Source organism: Zea mays, chromosome 4 (assembly GCF_902167145.1).
Source record: "Zea mays cultivar B73 chromosome 4, Zm-B73-REFERENCE-NAM-5.0, whole genome shotgun sequence".
Taxonomy (NCBI): Eukaryota; Viridiplantae; Streptophyta; class Magnoliopsida; order Poales; family Poaceae; genus Zea; species Zea mays.
The window spans coordinates 215356-221346 of NC_050099.1; positions in this window are offsets into that span (position 1 = coordinate 215356).

Consider the following 5991-nt stretch of genomic DNA (forward strand, 5'->3'; position numbering starts at 1 on the left):
TATGGAAACCTAGACCCTAAATCCTATCCCTAAACCCTAAACCTAAACATCGACACTAAAGGATTTTAGTGTCGAAACCATGGTAAAATGAAATTTGAGTCTCCCAACCATATCAACTTTGCTGACATAGTAGAATTTTAGTGTCCAAACCATAGTACACATTTTGGTCCCCGGAGGCCGGTGAGGCTATTTTTGGCCTCCCGTGACACATGCTTTCATCGTCAAACAACGATTTCATGCCTCCCGTCTGCCACCCATGATTTGGCCAATGATACTGCTAAGGTTGTTTATGGCCTCCCGTAAGCTATAGCACACGTTTTCATGGTCGAGCGACTATTTTTAAGTACGTGTTCCACCACCCTCATTTTGGTCTCCAGAGCACCTTAAAGTTGTTCTTGGCCTCCCACGAGCTGTAGGGTTTAGGGTTTATGATTTAGGTTTTAGGGCCTCCCGTGAAACATGTTTTTGTCGTCGAACAGCGATTTCGTGCCTCCCGTCCGCCACACAAGATTTGACCATTGAGACTGGTAAGGCTGTTTTGGCCTCCCGTGAGCAATAGCACACGTTTTCATGGCCCAGCGACCATTTTTATGTCCGCGTTCCGCCACACATGTGTTTGTCCCCGAATCACCTTAAAGCGGTTCTTGGCCTCCCACGAGTTATATCACACATTTTCGTGGCCAAACAGCCAATTTTATGTATCCGACCTGCCACCTTCGTTTTAGACCGGGGAGGCCGTTATGGCATTTTTTTGCCACCCGTGAGCTATAGCACACGATTTTATGGAAACCTAGACCCTAAACCCTATCCCTAAACACTAAACCTAAACATCGACACTAAAGGAATTTAGTGTCGAAACCATGGTAAAATGAAATTTGAGTCTCCCAACCATATCAACTTTGCTGACATAGTAGAATTTTAGTGTCCAAACCATAGTACACATTTTGGTCGCCAGAGGCCGGTAAGGCTATTTTTGGCCTCCCGTGACACATGTTTTCATCGTCAAACAACGATTTCATGCCTCCCGTCCGCCACCCATGATTTGGCCACTGAGACTGCAAAGGCTGTTTATGGCCTCCCGTAAGCTATAGCACACGTTTTCATGGTCGAGCGACCATTTGTATGTACGTGTTCCACCACCCGCGTTTTGGTCCCCAGAGCACCTTAAAGTTGTTCTTGGCCTCCCACGAGCTGTAGCACACGTTTCCGTGGCCAAAGACCCAATTTCATGTATCCGACCTGCCACCTACGTTTTAGACCGGAGAGGCCGTTACGACATTTTTTGCCACAAGTGAGCTATAGCACACGTTTTTATGGTAACCTAGACCCCGAATCCAATCCCTAAACCCTAACCTTAAACACCAACACTAAAAGGTTTTAGTGTCCAAGCCATAGTAAAATGAAGTTTGAGGTTCCAAACCATAGTAAGCTTGCAGGCATGGTAGAATTTTAGTGTCCAAACCAAAGTACATGTTTTAGTCCCCTTAGGCCCGTAAGGCTATTTTGGCCTCCCGTGACACATGTTTTTGTCGTTGAACAGCGATTTCGTGCCTCCCGTCCGCCACCCATGATTTGACCATTGAGACTGGTAAGGCTGTTTTGGCCTCCCGTGAGCTATAGCACACGTTTTCATGGCCCAGCGACCATTTTTATGTCCGCGTTCCGCCACACGTATTTTTGTCCCCGGAGCACCTTAAAGCGGTTCTTGGCCTCCCGCGAGCTATATCACACATTTCCGTGCCCAAACAGCCAATTTTATGTATCCGACCTGCCACCTTCGTTTTAGACCGGGGAGGCCGTTATGGCATTTTTTGCCACCCGTGAGCTGTAGCACACGATTTTATGGAAACCTAGACCCTAAATCCTATCCTTAACCCTAAACCTAAACATCGACACTAAAGGATTTTAGTGTCGAAACCATGGTAAAATGAAATTTGAGTCTCCCAACCATATCAACTTTGCTGACATAGTAGAATTTTAGTGTCCAAACCATAATACACATTTTGGTCCCCGGAGGCCGGTAAGGCTATTTTTGGCCTCCCGTGACACATGTTTTCATCGTCAAACAACGATTTCATGCCTCCCGTCCGCCACCCATGATTTGGCCACTGAGACTGCTAAGGTTGTTTATGGCCTCCCGTAAGCTATAGCACACGTTTTCATAGTCGAGCGACTATTTTTAAGTACGTGTTCCACCATCCTCGTTTTGGTCCCCAGAGCACCTTAAAGTTGTTCTTGGCCTCCCACGAGCTGTAGGGTTTAGGGTTTAGGATTTAAGTTTTAGGGCCTCCCATGACACTTGTTTTTGTCGTCGAACAGCGATTTCGTGCCTCCCGTCCGCCACCCATGATTTGACCATTGAGACTGGTAAGGCTGTTTTGGCCTCCCGTGAGCTATAGCACATGTTTTCATGGCCCAGCGAACATTTTTATGTCCGCGTTCCGCCACACGTGTTTTTGTCCCCGGATCACCCTAAAGCGGTTCTTGGCCTCCCGCGAGCTATATCACACATTTCCGTGGCCAAACAGCCAATTTTATGTATCCGACCTGCCACCTTCGTTTTAGACCGGGGAGGCCGTTATGGCATTTTTTTGCCACCCGTGAGCTATATAGCACACGATTTTATGGAAACCTAGACCCTAAACCCTATCCCTAAACCCTAAACCTAAACATCGACACTAAAGGATTTTAGTGTCGAAACCATGGTAAAATGAAATTTGAGTCTGCCAACTATATCAACTTTGCTGACATAGTAGAATTTTAGTGTCCAAACCATAGTACACATTTTGGTCGCCGGAGGCCGGTAAGGCTATTTTTGGCCTCCCGTGACACATGTTTTCATCGTCAAACAACGATTTTATACCTCCTGTCTGCCACCCATGATTTGGCCACTGAGACTGCAAAGGCTGTTTATGGCCTCCCGTAAGCTATAGCACACGTTTTCATGGTCGAGCGACCATTTTTATGAACGTGTTCCACCACCCGTGTTTTGGTCCCCAGAGCACCTTAAAGTTGTTCTTAGCCTCCCACGAGCTGTAGCACACGTTTCCGTGGCCAAAGATCCAATTTCATGTATCCGACCTGCCACCTACGTTTTAGACCGGAGAGGCCGTTACGACATTTTTTGCCACAAGTGAGCTATAGCACACGTTTTTATGGTATCCTAGACCCCGAATCCAATCCCTAAACCCTAACCTTGAACACCGACACTAAAAGGTTTTAGTGTCCAAGCCATAGTAAAATGAAGTTTGAGGTTCCAAACCATAGTACGCTTGCAGGCATGGTAGAATTTTAGTGTCGAAACCAAAGTACACGTTTTAGTCCCCTAAGGCCCGTAAGGCTATTTTGGCCTCCGGTGACACATGTTTTTGTCGTTGAACAGGGATTTCGTGTCTCCCGTCCGCCACCCATGATTTGACCATTGAGATTGGTAAGGCTGTTTTGGCCTCCCGTGAGCTATAGCACACGTTTTCATGGCCCAGCGACCATTTTTATGTCTGTGTTCCGCCACACGTGTTTTTGTCCCCGGAGCACCTTAAAGCGGTTCTTGTCCTCCCGCGAGCTATATCACACATTTCCGTGCCCAAACAGCCAATTTTACGTATCCGACCTGCCACCTTCGTTTTAGACCGGGGAGGTCGTTATGGCATTTTTTTGCCACCTATGAGATGTAGCACACGATTTTATGGAAACCTAGACCCTAAATCCTATCCCTAAACCCTAAACCTAAACATCGACACTAAAGGATTTTAGTGTCGATACCATGGTAAAATGAAATTTGAGTCTCCCAACCATATCAACTTTGCTGACATAGTAGAATTTTAGTGTCCAAACCATAGTACACATTTTGGTCGCTGGAGCCGGTAAGGCTATTTTTGGCCTCCCGTGACACATGTTTTTATCGTCAAACAACAATTTCATGCCTCCCGTCCGCCATCCATTATTTGGCCACTGAGACTGCAAAGGCTGTTTATGGCCTCCCGTAAGCTATAGCACACGTTTTCATGGTCGAGCGACCATTTTTATGTACGTGTTCCACCACCCGCGTTTTGGTGCCCAGAGCACCTTAAAGTTGTTCTTGGCCTCCCACGAGCTGTAGCACACGTTTCCATGGCCAAAGAGCCAATTTCATGTATCCGACCTGCCACCTACGTTTTAGACCGGAGAGGCCGTTACAACATTTTTTGCCACAAGTGAGCTATAGCACACGTTTTTATGGTAACCTAGACCCCGAATCCAATCCCTAAACCCTAACCTTAAACACCGACACTAAAAGGTTTTAGTGTCCAAGCCATAGTAAAATGAAGTTTGAGGTTCCAAACCATAGTAAGCTTGCAGGCATGGTAGAATTTTAGTGTCCAAACCAAAGTACACGTTTTAGTCCCCTTAGGCCCGTAAGGCTATTTTGGCCTCCCGTGACACATGTTTTTGTCGTTGAACAGCGATTTCGTGCCTCCCGTCCGCCACCCATGATTTGACCATTGAGACTGGTAAGGCTGTTTTGGCCTCCCGTGAGCTATAGCACACGTTTTCATGGCCCAGCGACCATTTTTATGTCCGCGTTCCGCCACACGTGTTTTTGTCCCCGGAGCACCTTAAAGTAGTTCTTGGCCTCCCGCGAGCTATATCACACATTTCCGTGGCCAAACAGCCAATTTTATGTATCCGACCTGCCACCTTCGTTTTAGACCGGGGAGGCCGTTATGGCATTTTTTTGCCACCCGTGAGCTATAGCACACGATTTTATGGAAACCTAGACCCTAAATCCTATCCCTAAACCCTAAACCTAAACATCGACACTAAAGGATTTTAGTGTCGAAACCATGGTAAAATGAAATTTGAGTCTCCCAACCATATCAACTTTGCTGACATAGTAGAATTTTAGTGTCCAAACCATAGTACACATTTTGGTCCCCGGAGGCCGGTGAGGCTATTTTTGGCCTCCCGTGACACATGCTTTCATCGTCAAACAACGATTTCATGCCTCCCGTCTGCCACCCATGATTTGGCCAATGATACTGCTAAGGTTGTTTATGGCCTCCCGTAAGCTATAGCACACGTTTTCATGGTCGAGCGACTATTTTTAAGTACGTGTTCCACCACCCTCATTTTGGTCTCCAGAGCACCTTAAAGTTGTTCTTGGCCTCCCACGAGCTGTAGGGTTTAGGGTTTATGATTTAGGTTTTAGGGCCTCCCGTGAAACATGTTTTTGTCTTCGAACAGCGATTTTGTGCCTCCCGTCCGCCACACAAGATTTGACCATTGAGACTGGTAAGGCTGTTTTGGCCTCCCGTGAGCTATAGCACACGTTTTCATGGCCCAGCGACCATTTTTATGTCCGCGTTCCGCCACACATGTTTTTGTCCCCGAATCACCTTAAAGCGGTTCTTGGCCTCCCACGAGTTAGATCACACATTTTCGTGGCCAAACAGCCAATTTTATGTATCCGACCTGCCACCTTCGTTTTAGACTGGGGAGGCCGTTATGGCATTTTTTTGCCACCCGTGAGCTATAGCACACGATTTTATGGAAACCTAGACCCTAAACCCTATCCCTAAACACTAAACCTAAACATCGACACTAAAGGAATTTAGTGTCGAAACCATGGTAAAATGAAATTTGAGTCTCCCAACCATATCAACTTTGCTGACATAGTAGAATTTTAGTGTCCAAACCATAGTACACATTTTGGTCGCCAGAGGCCGGTAAGGCTATTTTTGGCCTCCCGTGACACATGTTTTCATCGTCAAACAACGATTTCATGCCTCCCGTCCGCCACCCATGATTTGGCCACTGAGACTGCAAAGGCTGTTTATGGCCTCCCGTAAGCTATAGCACACGTTTTCATGGTCGAGCGACCATTTGTATGTACGTGTTCCACCACCCGCGTTTTGGTCCCCAGAGCACCTTAAAGTTGTTCTTGGCCTCCCACGAGCTGTAGCACACGTTTCCGTGGCCAAAGACCCAAGTTCATGTATCCGACCTGCCACC